Genomic DNA, 19,327 nt, shown 5'->3' with positions numbered 1-19,327 from the left:
AAACCTTGATAGATACTAGATGTCGAGCTTTAATGAACAACACTTCTTCACTTGATTCTTGGACAGATTTGCATGGCTTTAACACTTGAACTTGAAACCTTGTTTCTTGAAGCATTAAACACATCCTAGATTTACCCAATTACAAGTAAAGTGTGTTTTGTCAAAGGATATGCCAATTACATAAAATGTTGACATATGTTCCTAACATGAATCACATATGTCCTAACACACTACAACTCCAGAGTCAGGCACAGAGACTTTCAAGTGAGAGACCTAGTCCTAAGGAAGGTGGCGAGCGCTACAAGAGACCTTTCCCAAGGAAATTTAGGACCCAATTGGGAAGGACCCTACAAAATCATTTCATGGCAGAGGAAAGACACCTATCACCTAGAATACTCGACGATCAAAAATTTCATCACCCATGGAACACCGAGCACCTAAGGAAATATTACCAGTAGACAATATAGCATAAAAACTACCACTCCTCATTCCCAGTCTATTTTTTTTTAATCTTTATTTATAGTATTTTTTTCCCAAGAGGCAATTTTAATATAGTTTTCAGACATTATGTGGTTTATGCACTTGTTTACCATAATAAGAGGAGTTATTTAGATATATCATGAGCATATATATATATATATATATATATATATATATATATATATATATATATATATATATATATATATATCTACAAAACCACATCTACGACTAAGTCCTTAAGTGGACGGATTCAAAAATCCCAAGGGGTAACTCGGAATTTATATAAGCCCTTAAATGAACGGATTCAAAAATCCCAAGGGATAACTTGAAATTTATGCATGTCTTTGAGTGAATGGACTCAAAAAGATCCCAAGTGATAACTTGAGATTTATACAAGTCCTTAGGTAGACAGATTCAAAGAAACCCCAAGGGGAGACCTAAAATTTTTAAGTCCTTATTCAAACCCCAAAGGGTGAGCTTGAGAATTACGTAATTCCTCAAATGGACGGATTCAGGGATACCCATGAGTACCTTGAGAAACCTGTTAAGTCCAACTTATGAAATGAATGGATCATTGCAACACTAGAAGGTTTATTAAAGCCCCGTGCATAAGATGGACAGATGATAAGCTAGAGTTATTTATTAAAATCCGAAGGTGGATGGATGACGTTAGAGACAAATAGGTTGAAAAGCTAAAAATTTGTAAGATAGACGGAAACTCTAAGATAAATAAACTTATAAAGAAAAAATCCCAAAACTAGTGGGCAATGTTAAAACATTGCATAAACATCATTTCAACAAAAGATTTCCTTCTACAAAGATACAAAATAAGGAGACTAGTTAACAAAACTACTAAGGCTTGTCGACAAGGGTCTCTTCATTTACTACTTGTTCATTCCCGGCTGGCTCACCCTCCTCTCTAATAGGATGGGTCTCATCTCCAATGGACTTGACTAGTTCACCTTCAAGATCCGCCTCACCGTCGCCCTGAACATTAGGCATGGTCTCAGCCTCGAAGATCTCATCAGTATCTTAATGGTCGACTGTTGGGGCTGGAGTTTGGGCCACATTGTCCAGAGAACCCTGCGACACGTCTAAGTCAGGGTAAAGAGCTTTAAGCTGACGGAGGCACTCTTGGAAGCCATCGTCATAGCAGTCACTAAGCTCGGTGAGGAAGCCGTCAGAGTTGCAAAACTCTGTCTTCCCGTCCTCCTTAGCCTGACAAACTTGCTCCCTTAACTTGGAAATCTCACCTTCCTTGTCCTAGAGCACTTTCCTTGGTCATGGCTAGCTTCCTCACTTGTGTTTCCTTCCAAGCCCTGAGCTAATTCAACTCCATCTCAACAGTCTTAGCTTTCTCCTTCAAATGGTCGACCCATTGCTCTTAGGCCAGACAACGGTCCATCAGACCTTTCATCATCAGCACCCCTTGCAAGAGTTTAAAGAAGGTTAGAAACAAAAATGATATTTGAAGAATGGAAGGGAAGGAGGACGGTTGCGCACCTGAGCCAAGCCAAAGAGACCTGATTCCCCTATGGCCTTAGTGGCATGGTTGCCCAAGCCTTCATAGTTGTCGTCATTGATGATGGATGACAAAAACCCCCACAGCGTATTGCGAATCCTTGCAAAAAAAAAGGTGTTCTGCTCAAGGACGGGACCTTTGGCTGTCATCAAGCCCTTGCCAGCACCATGATGGAGAGGAGGCACCTAGGTAGTTGCAAGCGTCTCCCCGAAAATTGTCGCAACTACTTCTTTAAGCTTCTTGGGTGGACAATCACCCTTATCCGGCAACTTCCGCTTTCTAAATGGATTAGCTTGCGCCATCTCTCTAGTAGGGGGCATGACCCCTTCCAACCATTTCTTTGCACATTCAACGGCTTGTTTTTGGATGAAGGATCTCCTCTTACCATCTTCCATTTCTGCACCGAAGGGAACATTAGGAAAGAGTTAGATAAGAATTATTCAAAAAAGAGAGAACAAAAAAAGTGGAGAAACAATGAACTCACGTTTGCGGGCAATCTCGTCGTTGCGACGAGCTATGTCAATAAGCTCAGGACCTTGACAATACCAGTGGATAGTATCTAAGGTAATGAGTTGTTTCCACGTCCAAAAAGTTCCACTACTCCAGGGTAACCTTTAGATGGTCCTAGGCTGCAATCAAAGAAAGCCATAAGTTAGACAACAATAAATGTGTAAGTGACAAACAAACTAAGTAAATAGACACCTACTAGATAGGGGCAGTATACCCCAAGTTCTATCAAGAACAGGCATGTCCTACTGTTCATTAGGGTGGCACACCCAACTGTCTCCCTGGACAAAGAAATACCGGTTCTTCCAATTTCGGGTTGAGTTAGGGGTCTCGTACACTAGCCTCAGTGACGGTTTCCTTGCTAGGAAACTATAGATACCCCGGGACTAGTTATCTCAGACAGCCGATAATAGTGGAAGAACTCCTCCACGGTTAAGCGACGACTCCCTTTACTCAAGACACTGTATAACACCTCGGCACCTATAAAGATTCTCCAAGAATTCGGAGAAATTTGGGTGACGACTAGCCCTAGATATTGGACCAACTGACGATGGAGTGCACTTAAAGGCAGCCTAAACCCAACCTTGAACATTTGCTCATACATCCTGACATTTGGAGCATCACGGTAGTAGCACTTTTCAAATTTATGTGGCAAACGGATGGGGACATCAACAGGGATTTGATACCTATCCCTTAGGGTGTTGAAGTGTTTTCTTTGTATGGTCAAACTAAAATCGTTGATCGTCCATATCAGGGGAAGGACGAAGTTCCTAAGGCCGTTGGGGCCAACGATGGTTCTAAGTAGAGACTCGTAGCTCTCCTCGTCGCTTGAAACTTCATCCATATCACTTTCTGACCCGTCTTCGTCCGAATCTTCATCTTCCTCCTCGGAAGGTGAGTTGGCAAACGAGACCCTTTCAAGGTACGAGACGTCAGGGTCACCTTGACCTAACGGGTACACTTCATCGTAGCCCACTCCTTTGTGGACACGACTGTTCACTCACTGCTTCACTAGACATCTATTCCACCTATAAGGGACGGAGAAATTCCTAAGACTCTACAGGTCTATGTATAGGACGACCACATAAGACTTAAGAAATAAAAAGAGAAAGGAAAAATAATATATGGGACGGGAGCACTTATAGGTGTACAGTGCGAATAAGAAGCTTGACTGGTGTAATGAACGGATACACTGAGGTGACGGATGGACAAGTTCTTGTAGGCAACGGTAGAGCTCTGAATGGGAATTAGCAATAAAAGGTGGAAATGAAGGGGGAAGGCAACACACACACACACACACACACACACACACACACATATATATATAGAAGAAATTACGTGGGAGACGAAGCGACGCTTCGATCCGAGTAACCAACCACTAAAAATGTGCCACTTGTCCCCTCAACATTTATGACTTTCAACTACCCTACCAATCAAAACACAACTCCCTAGAACTAGGTGAAGCCATCACCCCACATGTCCGTCTAGAATGTCAGGCAACGGACCTATAGAGTGAGGGGCCAGCTGATAGGGATAAATCCTAAATTAGAAAGATCCAATTAATGAAGGCAGTCCTAAGCGACGTAGTCGCAAAAAGAGACGACATAGTTATTCTACCAACCAAAGAACTAGTAGACGAACTCGTAGCCTGGACAGAGAGGCAGGGTGACGGATGAACTCCTGAAAGTAGACGAATCCAAGGGATACGATTTGTCGAAGCTACGTGGCACCTACGTGGCATGAGTGGTCTCTAAGAATCCTAGTATGGAAATATCTTTCATTCTACGCCCAACCATAATAAGAGAAATCCCTACAAGGAAAGGATCCCATAAAATATGAGCATTAATGAGAATCTTCTCTACAAGGAAATACCTTCTCCGCCAAGAAACACAGGTCAGCTCTACACTACTATAAAAACCTTAAAGCCCTCAAAAATCAAGGTACACATAATTCTCCTAACTCTAGTACTCTAGAGTTGTAGAGATTCCCTTTTAACTTAACCTTCGGAGAGTCTTTGGCCGGTACGACAATGGTACTCTCTGTAAGGTCTTCTCTGTGTTTGGGTTTTGCAGGTTTCCTCAAGAGCACGTGAGGACTGTTCAACTCACTGACGATTTTCCGCATCATTAGTTAGAATAAAAGTATAAAAGCTATATAAATCTCTAACTAGACTTTGTAGATGACTCCATTAAGTGAGGATTTCTATTTAGGAGAGCAAAATTAAAAATAAAAATAAAATCTAAAAAAAAAGTCAATATCTATAACAAAATAAATAAACAATTGTAAACAACATGTCATACAAAATCTAATATAAATGTAAACTAAAATTTAGGAGTGTCAATATTCGACCCAACCTGCGAACACGACACGAACCCGACACGGGTTTTTTCCAGTTAGGGTTGGGCTTTAATGGATTTGGATCATAAATGGGTCGACTCGAAATCGACACGATAAGAAACGTGTCATAAGCGGGTCAACCCGCATAACCCGCAATAGACACGTTTAACACGCCAATTTATTTGTGTCAACCCGAAATGACCTACTTAACACAACCCATTTAACTCGTATTACAAATAAATATTCATTTTATTTTAGATTTGTCAAACACCTATCCAGCATATATTTTTTAAAAAAGAAAAGTGAGTAATCACAAAAACTTAGAAGGGATATAATTGGAAATTGAAACTTAACAAATCCTAGATCTCTAAACCCTACAAACCCTATATCTCTAAACCTTCTTAAAAATATCTAATTTTTTTTATTTTTTTTATTTCAGCTGTACTACTCACTCTATTATTTTATACACTCATGCCCAATTCTCAAACTCTAAGTCTCAAACCGGTTATTGCTCTCTCTCTCTCTCTCTCTCTCTCTCTCTAATGTGTTTAGTGAGTTTTAGAATTAAAGAAAACCGTTTTCTTGGCATTTCAAAATTCTATGGAAATGTTTTCTGCATAATGTTTTTGTTCTATAAACTTTGAACCCATATGTTATTATTAATAAATGAGATATATTAATTGTTAATTAAGGCCAGGATTGTAGCTTTTGTCTTGTGTCGTGTGTTTTTTTTTTTTTTTTGGTGTTTGTATTAGTGTTGGATATCGTTTGCATAACTTGCAAGTGGGTTTATTGAGATAATTTATAAATTAGATTTGATGGGTATTGCTTTTAAAACTGTTGAGGCATGATCATATTTTGTAACTACTAATACTTACATATATATTTTTGGCATAAAACTTGCACAAATGATATTGGATGAGCTTGTGGAAGATGTTATGAATTTGGACATCAATAAAGAATCTATCTATGACAATCGTAGTTAGAGTCAGGATTAGTCTACTGTTTGCTCCAATTATTTCAATATTGATACTTAGTATTTGGCGAGTTCCAATGATATTATATTTTTGTTGAATTATGTTATTTTATTTTTGTTAAACTATGTTATTTTGAATTTGGGTTGAAGTGTATGCACTTCTTTTAGAGTGTAAAGAACTTATTTCTAGATTAATATTATATTTTTGTTGAACTATATTATTTTGAATATGGGTTGAAGACTTGAAGTGTATGCACTGCTTTTAGGATGTAAAAAAAAAAATTATTTCTAGATAGATGTTATATTTAATATTATGTAGGTTAAAATGAGTTGTGTTACATTTGTGTCAACTCCACACGACTCGTTTATTAAGTGTGTCAAATGGGTTGGGTCAGGTCAACCCGTCTTATTAACAAGTTTAGTCAGAGTTGAAGGATCATGACACGATTATTAAATTGGTCGGATTAGGGTTGAGCCATTTAGTCGAATACCCTTATCTCAACACAACACGAACCCGAAACACTAATCCAAATTGACACCCCTACTAAAATTAAAAATTTTAAACCTAGTTTAACTTACTCAACAACTCTTCACTTCTTCTTTTTTTTTTCTTTTTTTTTTTGGTATTTTAAAATCGTTGCATAACTTCATTTTCAACACATACATGAGTAATGCTCCAAACACAAACTATTTTACAACATTTTTACAAACTGCTGATGTGGCTTTAGCATTTTCCAAATAGTTATTGTAAGTAAAAATGTGATATTAGTGATAGGCCCATATTATAACTAGTAAAAATTTGTCATATCAGCAATTTGTAAAAATGTTGTAAAATAGTTTGTGTTTATATCGTTACTCCAAATAAATTTAGAATTTGATATGAACTCATTATCACGCGCAAAATTCTCCATAGTTTCAATAACTAAGACTATGAATACGTTTGGATGCAGCGTTTTCCAGCTGCGTCCACGTTTTTTTTTTTTTTTTTCCACGCGCATATGTTACTGTTCATTGGCAATGAACAGTGATTTTAGGCCAATGAACAGTACTTTTTGGGATAAACAGTAATTTTTACACATTAAAAAATTATTTTTGTACAGTGTTTTCAGTTTTCAGTTTTCAGTAATAAGTTCTATCCAAACGGACTCTATATATCATTAAAGTAAGAGATTAATCTAAATACATAAAATTTTGACATTTAATTGTATTCCTTAAAGTGAATTGAGAAAATAAATCAATATATAATAACATATGTATAAAGAGAATATCAATATACCTATTAAGTTGCATATAGGGCTCCTTGCCTTGATTACTTTTTAAAAAATTAGTAGAATTCAAATTTTCTTTCTCTATTCTCAAAGTATTTAAAATTTGGGTTTATAAAAAAATAAATGAGTTTGAAAATGAGAAATCAAGAGATTGAGGAGAAAAAAAGATAATGGAGGCTTTAGGGTTTCGTACAAGGACATACTTTAAATATATATATATATATATATTAAAAAAGGATAAACCCAAAAGTGTTGTGATTCTTTTGTTTTTTTTGGTAAATAAGTGCATATGATTCCGTTAATAGGTGCAAGACAACATAGTCAAGGGTGAGTTACTATGCTTCCGAAAAAAAAAGGTGTTATTGTGCGTGGAAAGTCTTTCCCTATTTTTTTAGTGTCAAAGAAATTTTCTTCTAGCAACGGCCTTTTGTTTTGTTTTTCTCTTTTGTGTCAGGAGGGGCAAAACATTTAAAAAATGTTTATACTTCCTTTTTTTAGTTGAATACAGTTCTTACTATTTGTAAGAATTTTTTAGGAGTAAGGGGGGCAATTTCCACCTTTCGACTTAGGGATGGTAATTTTTTCCTGACCCGCAAGCACCTAGCTTGGCCCAACCCTAATGGGTCGGGTTTTACCCAGGCCGATAAAGAATTGGGTCGGGTTTAAGTTTAAAAAAAACCCGAAGTGGGTCCGGGTTTTGGTAAAAACTTGGCCCGAACCTGGATCCGAACCGACCCAGTTAGCCTAAATGTAAAATTATAGAAAACCCTACCTATATATGTATCACAACCCTAACCCTAAAACTCATTTCTCTCTCAACTCAGCCGCCTCTCTCACCTCACCCTCACTAACTCTCACTCTCACTCACATCACATCCTCACCCTCACTCTTATTCACTCACCAACCCACCCTTACCCTCATGAAGGAGCACGAATCTTGTGGTGGTTGCCGTTTGTCACGGAGGAGCACGGGATTGTTAAATTGGAGCATGGGATTGTTAGATCGGAGAGAGATGTGGTGATTGAGGGAGCTCTTGGTCGTGTTGAGGCCAGGAGAAGCCCAGGGGTGGGATTGATGGCTGAAACCACTGCAGATGAAGCTTTAGTGGTCTGAGTTCTTCATTTTTTTTTTTTTTGGGTTCATTTCCTCTCAGTAGTTTTTGTTTTTGGGTATTTGTTTAAGGACTCAATATGTATAGAATGTAATGCATGTGTATATTTTGTGTTGGTTTAGTTAACTATAGCGCCTGAGATAACTTCAAAGAATGTGAATCGGAGTTGATGTTTGTGTTAATGTAAAAATCGGTCCATAAATGAAGTTTTGTTTCCCCTATTTTTTGTGTTTATTTATTATTTATTTTCTATCTAAGAATCTCATTTCAGCAAGACTGATAACAATGTTGATTGATTTGTGTTGCTTGTGTTTGGATTTTTTTTTTCTATTAAGATTGGGTTGTATTGGGCCACGAATTAGGCCCAGAAGTGGCTGGACAGGGCCCGTGGGGCTCACGATGACCCGACTAGGTGGGTTTGGGGCTAAAAAAATGACCCGTTTATTAAACAGGCCGGGTTTGGGTAACAGGGAAGGGCTCGAGGGTTGGGTCTGGGTAACAAAAAACCAGCCCCAAACCCGACTTGTTGCCATTCCTATCTCAACCCCACTCCGCCCCTAACTCCAATCAATAGGCTGCAAGACTTCACCCTATGATACAACCAATTCATACTTCTTCACTACTCATAGCTTTTAGAAATCATCCATGTCTTCTTAACATTTTTTTATTATATTTTGATAAAATATTAAACGAAATAAAATTTCATTTGATTGCTTCAAATATATACTTATTAGCACATATTATCGATGTTGCATGAGTTTTTAGTAAATATGTTAACTTATAAAAACAATATAGTTGTAAATTATAATTATAATGTTCTATATTAGTTATAAAAATAAGTTTTATATTAACTTTAGAAGGAAAAATTTTAAAATCAACTTAATTTGAATTTTTTATATTTATTTAAATAATAAGAAACTTATAGCTTAAAAGTTCATTTGCTTATTTAGAATTTTTTTAAAACCAGTTAAAACTACAAATGTTCCTTAAAAAAGTGAAACTTTTTAAAGTTGTACATAAGTTGTAACTTTAAGGGTCTGTTTAGAATCTGCTTATTTTACTAAAACTAAAAACTTTTTGCTGAAATTACCATAAATAAAAGTAAATGTTAGTTGAAATAGTACAGTGAGACCCATAAATAGTATCAAAAAGTGCAGTGGGACCCATGAATAGTAGCAAAAATAAGCTAAATAGTAAAAAAAGTTGGCAAAAAAAAATAAACTAGCCAAACATACACTAAGTGTGGAATCATGTGTGCACTAGAAAATCGCTTCTCCAATGTTTGACACTAGAGAGAACTAAGAACTAATGTGACTTGGTAAAAAACACTATAAGAAAAAAAAAATGTTTACTACAATGAAAAAAATCATTATAATAACATCAGAGTCATTATAATAATTGACACGAGGTGTTACAATAAAATCTAAGGTAATAAGTTTGTGTAGCAAAAAATTTTGTTGCAATAAATTCTAAATATTTTAATAATAATTTTGATGCAATAATATACATGTTGTACAGTAATTTTTTTATACTACTATTTTTGAATATCTTGTAGTAATAGGCTATTACTTCACGAATTTTATTGCAATAGATTGAAAATAATTGACAAAAATAATTCAAATTAAATTGTTGCGACTATATACTCATTGTAATAGATAATTATTTAATGTTTATTATTGCAATAGAATGTAAATTAATTGATATTAAATTATGCAATGATATCTTCATTAAATATTCATATTTGTCATTGCAATAGATCATGAAAAAATTTCTATCAATTTATTACAATGATTTTTTCATTTTAAGTTATTGCAACATTTTTTTCTAATACAGTAAGGTATCAAAGTCTTTATTGTAACTTAAAATTATGAGTTACTGCAACTAATTTCTGTTGATGCAATAGCTTACCAATTTTAAGTTACAATTGCAATAAATATTAACTTGTAAATATGATATTGTGTTTAATATAAACATATTAATCTTGTTATATTAACACTTGATATAATAGACTTATTTTGGTGCAGTGAAATGAAATATGAAATAATCATTAAAGACTCAGTTTCAAAAGTTTGATTACAAACTTTGTTCATACAAATATATGTAGTTATTGATGTATGACCATTAAAAAATCAATAATTAATTATAGGTTATAGACTTATAGTTGCATGAATTTATGCAAATTTATATCTATATGCAATACAAGAAACCATAAATAGGTCCAAACCCTAGTTAGAGTTTTCATTTGAATTTTGACTCATGTAAAATATTTATGTTATCCTTCAAGTGGAAACTAATTTCTTTTTTCTATTTGGTTGTTGGATACTAAATGAGAAATTCCCAATTGCATGTCATGATCTATTATTAGCAATAAAATGGTCAATAGCTTGAGAGAGATGACAGTCATCATTAGAAGATGTGATCTTGAAACCAAAAAAGAAACTAAAATATTATTGATCATTCATTTTGAATGGTGGCTGAATGATCATTTTTCTTCAATCCCGACGAGATCTTAGCCAATGATAACCATGTCATCAACATATAACCAAAAAAAAAAAAAAAGTAATGCCCTTATCTATATCATGGATGAAGAGGGTGGAGTCATAAGGATTAGAAGAGAAGCCCAACCATGAAATTGTAGCATTGAGTTTAATTAGCAAACCAAGCTTGACGCCTAAAGAGCTTTTTGTGAAGATCAAAGATGGTGTGGGTCGGGTACTTATAACCAGGATCAGGAGGATGAATGTCAATTTCCCATGTAAAGTTGCCATTATAAAGTGCATTTATGAAATCATAATTAAATTTTCATTCCATTTAATTAAACTAAAAATACTAGATAGTCTACTAAATTCAAAAAAAAAAAAAAGTAACATTTGCCGAGAGTCTATTGACACAATGGTATTGTTTGGTCTTCCCATGAAGTGAATTTGGGTTGAATCCTCCCTCCTTATTTGTTGTTAAGGGAGGATCAAGAGGTGGGGAAGGTAGGGGAAGGGAAAAGAGAAAAAAAGAAAAAAAGAAAAAAGAAAAGAAAAGAAAAGAAAGATGTAGAACCTATTTATTTTGAAGTAAAAATAAAATTAGTTTATACATAGCTATTGTAATCAAATTAATAGATAATTAAATTATAGTATTTATATATATTTTTTTATTAATATTGTATATGTAAGGACTAGACTTTGAACCACAGCCCACCAAGAACAAGGGATGATGGCCCAAAGAGCCCAAAACAATATATTTGTTAGAGAGTGGGTTTATTAGGAAGTCAACTCAGCAAATTAAGTAAGGACCGCAGATAATAGGATTCATGTTAACAAGACTAGAGACACAATTTGAGAGAAGCTACACTCCTCGGTCAAGTCCGCGGATCAGGTGTTCTTATAATAACTCAAGCATATATGAATACAGTTTGTTTTTCTTTCTTTCTAGATTACATGCCCCCTTTTTTTACAGGGGCCCTTCCCTTGTATGGTCATTTTTTCTCCATCCCATCATTCCACTTGTTGATCTTATAGGTGATCTCTTAGATGCTTGTCCCATCAAAACCTCCTAGAAGCTTTGTGAGTAGCTGTAATCTAAAAGAGTACTGTTCAAGTGTCATTTTCCCATAAATGAGGCCAGTTGGTTTGGTGCAAAGCATTTAATGCGGTGATGGCAACCTCCTCCTTAGATATTTCCTCCTTTGTTGTTGACTATTTTCCCAGATGTTTATACTCAAAAGAATGGTTCCCTTTTGTACAGAATTCCCGAGCTAGCTAAGTTCCATCCTTCCATAATACTTTTCAAGGAGGCTCGGCTCTTCGGGAACTATCGCTAGTCCGTTATTATCTTCCCTTATCATCGGCTTATCGACCCCAAAGCTTATCAAACCTTTCGACTATCCTCGGGTTCCTATATGTCCTTGGGCACAGCCTACGGCTTAACACTGCTGCTCGGCCTATTTATCCTCATAGTATAGATAGGTATATTTCTCTCTATATTTTAAAAAAGTATACCTTTTTTATTAAATTAAACTAGAAAGTACAACGACCAATGAAATAACTAATTAAGAAGTAATTAATTAATGAAGGGAAAAGTTAATTGATGCTCAAAGGGTATTAGTTTAGAAAACATTTTTAGAAACTTTTTATGAGAAAAGAAAAATAAAACTGATTTTTTTTTTACAGCTTTTTATATTTCCCATAAGAAAAATGTTTGGCTACAAATTACAAATCCCATTAAAAAATTAACATAATTACATATTTTAAAAATCTAATAAATAGATTACATCTTCTTTATGTTGTATATATAGGTATATACAAGTATAGGTTGTAATAATGATGTTTGAGTTTAGAGAATATGGTTTCATAAAGTGAAAATTCAAGTTCTGGAATTTTCTAAGTGAAAATACGAAAATCAGTATTTTCGATTGGTCGAAGCTTTGGCTCAATCAATCGAAAAGAGCACTCGATCAATCGAAAGTAATTTCTGACCGATCGAAAGTAATTTCCAATCGATTGAAAATCATGAAACAAGATTTTCTGTAGAATTTTCTAGTGACTGTTTAGAAAAGTTAAAGAGGTTTCAAGCTTTGTTAACGGTTTTATGAAACATATTCACTCTCCATACGTGCCTTTTGATGAAATATAACTCTATGGGTATAAATAAAGGCTTATATTCACTTGAAAAAATAGTAAGTTGAAGAGAAACACAAGAAATCCTGTGGTCATTCTTTAGAATTGCTATCTATAGAACCCAACATTTTGGTTGTATCCTGGGGATAAATTTACAATAACCCTTTAGCAACAATAGTGTAGGGGGCAAATATTATCTAAGGAAAACGATATAGTGCCTCCAAGTTATCTATTTTCTATTTGTCTTTTGTGTTAACCTTATTCTTCCATTATTACTTTGTGTAATATCCCCAACAGTTTATGATCTTAACGCAGATTTTAAATTTCGTGCCAATTGGATATTATTTACTATTTGATCTATAAACTAATTTTTTATGCATAATATTATACTACAAAAACTTAAAATTTAAATATTTGATCAATGAAATAGCTATTGATCTTTGAAACTCTGAAAATTTTGCAAGTATGGAAGATATAAAAAGAAAATGTAATCTAATTGTTACTTTTTCAAAATTTACATCCAATAATAATATATTAGAGTTGTAGTAACCAAACTATGTCCTTTCCATTAAAAAAGTATAAAAACTTTCATAAAATTGTCAATTAACAAATACTCTAAAGGCACCCATTAACCAGACACATTAATGAATAATCATTGTTGTGAAGAGAGGTATACCTAATAGAATATTTATAAAAGTAATTAATGAGACACTAGTAATTGAAATGTTTTTTTTTGGGGCCAATAATTATAACAATTAATGGCAAAAAGAAGGTCAATGGGTGAACATGAGGAACTTTTCAAGACCTCTTGAAAAATTAGTCAAATATCCATGAGATCCTTAATTAAGGCCTCATAATATTCTGGGTTCGAAAAATCTTGCCAGCATCTTGGGGCCACTCTCATGGGATTCATCCTTATAATAACCCTGTGTGTGGGACAAGGGAACTACACATGCCTAAGGAATTAGTTAGATACTCGAAGAGGTCTAGATCCCTTATTTGTCAAAAAAATAATAATAATAATAATTTAGCATTCAATTCATGAAATTGGTCAATCCACTATCCAATTTAAAATAATAATAACAATAATTGTGATTCCCAAGGCCTTCAGGTTGAAAATGTATATTAGAAATGTTATTCATCCTAATAATAATAACTTTTTACAAAAATTAATGATGGACAAAATATAGTACCAATAATATCCATGGTAGCTAGAGGAGGGTATGCCAGATACGTTAGTGCTAGGCACTGAAATTGGAGGGAGTGTAATAAATTGCAATATAGCATCTCTAAGTTTGGTTATCTAGAGAAAAATTATAAGGTCCACTGGAAGGATTGTTGAAATGATCTTCATGATCCTTCTATCCAATAAAACGTTATTATTTATGCAAATGTGACATTATCTAGTAGTTTTTTTTAATTCTTATGCTGATTAGGAATTTGGCTCACATATTTGCATATGTGACATTATATTATTAGTTAAAAGGACTATTTCAACAGTCCTCTCAGTGTATCTAATAATTTCTCCGGACTCCAAGAAAACAGTTTGTAAATCTGGAATACACAAAAAATCCAATGAGAAAGTGCCAAGGTTAAGGGGGGAAAAAGACTTGTTCAAACTTCAAAGTCAATGTGATCAATGGTCAATGTTGGTAGCTGACTCGACCTGGCACTCATATAATATGGTAGTTGACGTGGTTGGCTAGCTAGCATGGCGCTAATTCCATCTAGGACGTTGATGTGACACTTTGATGACTTGATTGCTTGACGTGTTAGGGTTAATGTGACACACAACATAATGGGAGAATGTATATAGTGTTTTTGAAACTCCAACTCAACACACCTGTGGTGTTTCCAAGACCAATGAAAAATTGACAAATGGATTAAAAAATACAAGTCAGCAAATTAGGTTACATAAAGCAAAAAGACATAAATACCCTCTAATTTTCACTATCCAGCCATTCTTCCTTCTTCCCTTCTCCAAAATAAAAAATTTCATCTTTCTCTCACTCTCTCTCTCTCTCTTTCTCTGTTTCTCTCGCACCACCGTACCACATCAATCACTAGTCACCAGCACCTCCATCTTCCCTCTCTCAACTCCAAACCTTGACACCCACTGCCTAGCATCGCCGGTCATCATCAGTTCCGACGAGACTAACCTTTGTCTCGTCGGAAAAAGCCCACTTTCTTTGTTTCTCTCACACCACCATAGCACATTAGTCACCAGCACCTTCATCTTCCCTCTATCAACTTTAAACCTTGACAGTCGCTATCTAGCATCACCGATCATCATCGGTCTAGTCAAAAAACACCCGAAATTGTCTCTCCGTTGTTTCCAACCACGATGCCGAAAGTTTTTTCGCCGCTTTCAACTCTAACTTTGCAAGAAGGTTTCTCCTCACTCTTTTTCATTTTATTTTCTAAATTTTTCCGTGTTGACACCCTATTTTACAACCTGCATTTAACCTCACATGGAGGGTAAAATAGTAATTTTACCTTGGGAATATGTATCTTAATTCTGGCCATTAGATCATTAATCTCATTTCACCAAAATGTTCTTAATATTGGAACGATCAAATCGACTGGTCATAAGCCCTAATCGGACCATCAGATTGAAAGTTATCATCAAATCAAGTTTTAATGGTTAATATGCACTATCACAAATTGAGTCCGACTATATGTGATTATGAAAAATTGATTCTAATTGGTTATAATTATAATCAATTTGGGATTAATGACATGTCATAATTTGATTGGCTAGGACTACATTTTATAGTAAGGTTGCACACACTTAATTAATTCAATAGTTAAACATTAATTATTCAATGAGTAATTTGGAACTAATTAAGTTTGAAATGGGAGTAATTGGAGCCTATTAATGTTAATTGGAAACTAATTTGGAACCTATTAATGTTAATTGCGCTGAAATTATTTTCTAACAAATGACCTCTGCTCACCATTTTATTGATATCTCTCAGAATATTTTGAATCTGTGAATGACATTAATTTTTCCAAAAACTAGACATCCGAGGCTTCAATTTGAGCATAAGAATGACACAATTCCAATCAAATTTGAGTAAGATATGATTTTTTGAATTTGGCTTTATAGGCTGTTACAGTAACTACGGAAAAACCGAATTTTGCTTGCTTCTCACTCCCACCAATCTCTACATTTATTGCACTGGATTTCTCCAAAGTCTGAAATAAGGTCTAGGTTCATGATTCATTTTGATCCTTTTTTAAATCTCATTAAATGACCTTCCATTCATATTTTTCCACCACTACTATATGACCCCCCTCTCTCCTCCATTCCAAAGCACACAGAAACACCCTCTCTTTTTCATACTTGAGTTCTAGTGAAGTTGAGTAGTCTTGTCATATCTTGGTCTTCCTAAGACTCAAGGTATTGAGTGAGATTTACTCTCCTTCTCCTAGTTCTTCTTTTCTACTCCACCCTTAGAACTTCCACCAAGAGCCCCCTCCTCCACTGTGTGAATCTTGCATGCAAGTATAATCTCTATCCTTAACTTGTTTTTCATGTTGTTGTTGTAATGTTAATTTAAGATTAGAGCATGCTAGTGTTTATTCAAATTGCTTGAATATTTTTGAATGTTCTTAAATGTTCTTATGTGTTCTTCACATGTTCATGCATAACATTATATTTGATCTTAAATCCACATAAAAAATATGAAAAAGATTTGTGTTTCATAATTCTTTCAAAACCTTAAATCTAGGATATCACCATCTACACACATTCACTAGAATTTATTTTTCAATCCAAATGCAATGCTTAATAAGTTGAATTAAGGTTTATCACATGCACACACATTAAATTCAACATGCAAATTGATTGACATATTGGATAATTTGATATGAATGTTGGCGACCATAATCTAGAAGACTGGTTTCACCGGGTAAGATGGGTATCTAACACCTTTCCACCTTGTAACATAGACTTCGAACTTAGATCAAGAGTTATTAGATCAAATACTTATCCATGTAATTTTCAATCTCTAGATTTTAATTAGGCAACAAATCCATGTACTTTATCTTAGATTATATTTAGGACCAAAGCTTTATAATTTCCTATGATCAATATACATTCATTTGAAGATTAATAAAATCAAGAATTTTTCAATTATGGTTTTTTTTATTTATTCCAATAATTAAATAAGTGGTGACTCCATTGTAAGACCCTTAATCTAAAGGGGAAAAATATAATCAGTTGAATCTCCATTTTGAGAGGCAATAACACGACTCCACTTATTCACGTGGGTTTGGCCCAACATCCAAAAAACGAGGCCGGAGGGGTGGTCTCTCACATTATGTTTACATATGTGTATACATTCTTATGTAAAAAGGGAACTTCTACTGTTTACTAAAATGATTCAATGAGGATGGATTCACTAATAATGCAATAAAAGGGTTTTTTTTTTCTTTTCAAAAAATTGTTCTTTTGGATTAGATTAAAAGTGGTTAGTATGACTTAGATTTATAAGTAGAGAAATAAAGCTTCTTTCTTTGTTTATTAGTTGATTTAATGTATTTGATGGTTGTGCTTGATTTTCAAGTATTATTTATTTGTTAGAATTTTTCTTTCTTTTTAAGCTATTCATGTTAAAGATGATTTCTTTTAGATGCATTTAAGTTTGCAATATGTGTTGGCTTACTTGGAATTTTCACAATTTGTTTCATTCCTTGTAATAATTTTTTTTCATGGTGCAGGGATGGATGTGATGCTTTTGTTCGGTTTTTTTTGCTAAAGAAATTGATTTTAATAAATAGTTTCTTCTTAAGAGTCTCCTCTAAGGTATTCAATCTATCTTTTTGTCATTTTCTTAGTTTAAGTCTTTGGTTGATCTATTATGGAAAATTATGATATTTTGATAATTGGTATAAAGCCCACTTGAGTGCGTATGTGTTTATGGTTGAGGACCAGTGGGTGGCTAGTAGCAATTCTTTTTTATGACTTTATAATGATTTATGCTATATATGTATGTATGTGTGTGTGTGTGTATATATATATATATATATATATATAGTCATCTTTTCATGATGTTCATTCAATATATCTTTTTTTCCATGATTAGGTGGCTATTAGCAATTCTTTTTTATGACTTTATGGTGATTGATGTTATATGTGTATGTATATATATAGTCATCTTTTCATAATGTTCATTCAATATATCTTTCTTTCCATGATTAGGTTCGACTAGTCATGGATTTTTCAAAAAAATGCTTTTGTTGCTGTTGGGGACAATGATAAAAGGGAAAAGTTTGAAAATGTAACTTTGAGTGAATTTGATGAAATTAAAATTGGAATGCAAGTGAGGTCTGAAGAAGAAGCATATAACCTTTATAATGAGTGTGCTTTAAAAAGGGGATTTAGCATTCAAAAAGCGGTTAAACTTGAGTATAATAGTGTTATGCAGCGAGAATTTGTGTGTTCAAAATAAGGATTTAAAGAGTTTGAATCTATGCTATTCCAAATTTCAATAAAAATGCTCAAAAAAATCTTGTTGGAACAAAAATGCTCAAATGAAATGAAGTTTGAGTCAACTTGGAGTGAAATGATTGAGATGCATAATATAAACAAGGTTTTAATAAAAATGCTCAAAAAAATCTTGTTGGAATCTATGGTCTTCCAGATTTCAATCAAAGTTTTAATCATTGCTTATATGGTGGATGTTCAAATGAAATGGAGTTTGAGTCAACTTGGAGTGAAATGATTGAGATGCATAATTTAAAGGACAATACATGGCTGGACAGGTTATACCAAATTCGAGAAAAGTGGTGCCCAACTTTCAATCTCGATTTCTTTTCTGCAAAGATGAAGTCTACCCAAAGAAGTGAGAGTACAAATAGTGTTTTTCATCAAATTATGAAAACATCTATGCCTCTTATTGAAGTTATTAAATTTTATGAGGAAAAGGCAACACAAATGCGATAAGATAAAATAAATGAAGATTTTCATTATAAGAATGGTGCACCTGAGAAAGTTCATAAGCATGGAGGCATTTTAAGTCATGCTGCTAAAGTTTATACCCTTTCTTTGTTTGGAATGTTTGAAGAAGAGTTCTATTCAAGTATGGGATTGAATTGTGTTGAAACTAATCATTGTGAGGATAACTTTACATATTCACTAAGTAGTGGGGAGAGTAAAAGGATTCATATTGTGCATTTTAACCAGGTTGATTTAAGTATTTGTTGTGATTGCTCATTATTTAAGACTTTGGGGTTGTTATGTTGCCATGCTTTAAGGGTGTTTCTTGTGAATAATGTGAATAATATATCCAAAAAATATATATTAAGTAGATGGACAAAAGATGCCAAGAAAAGGTTGTGTTACTTTGTTGATTCATTTAAATTAAATGAGAAATCGACTCATGTATTGCATATGAGCAACTTAAGTCTTCTATGGTATAAATGTTGTGATAAGGCTGTGTTGACTGATAATGGGACCAAAATAGGAATGGATAGCCTAAGTGAGCTATTATGCAAGCTTGAAAAGAG

Source organism: Castanea sativa, chromosome 1 (assembly GCF_040712315.1).
Source record: "Castanea sativa cultivar Marrone di Chiusa Pesio chromosome 1, ASM4071231v1".
Classification (NCBI taxonomy): domain Eukaryota; kingdom Viridiplantae; phylum Streptophyta; class Magnoliopsida; order Fagales; family Fagaceae; genus Castanea; species Castanea sativa.
This window is presented reverse-complemented; position numbering follows the sequence as displayed.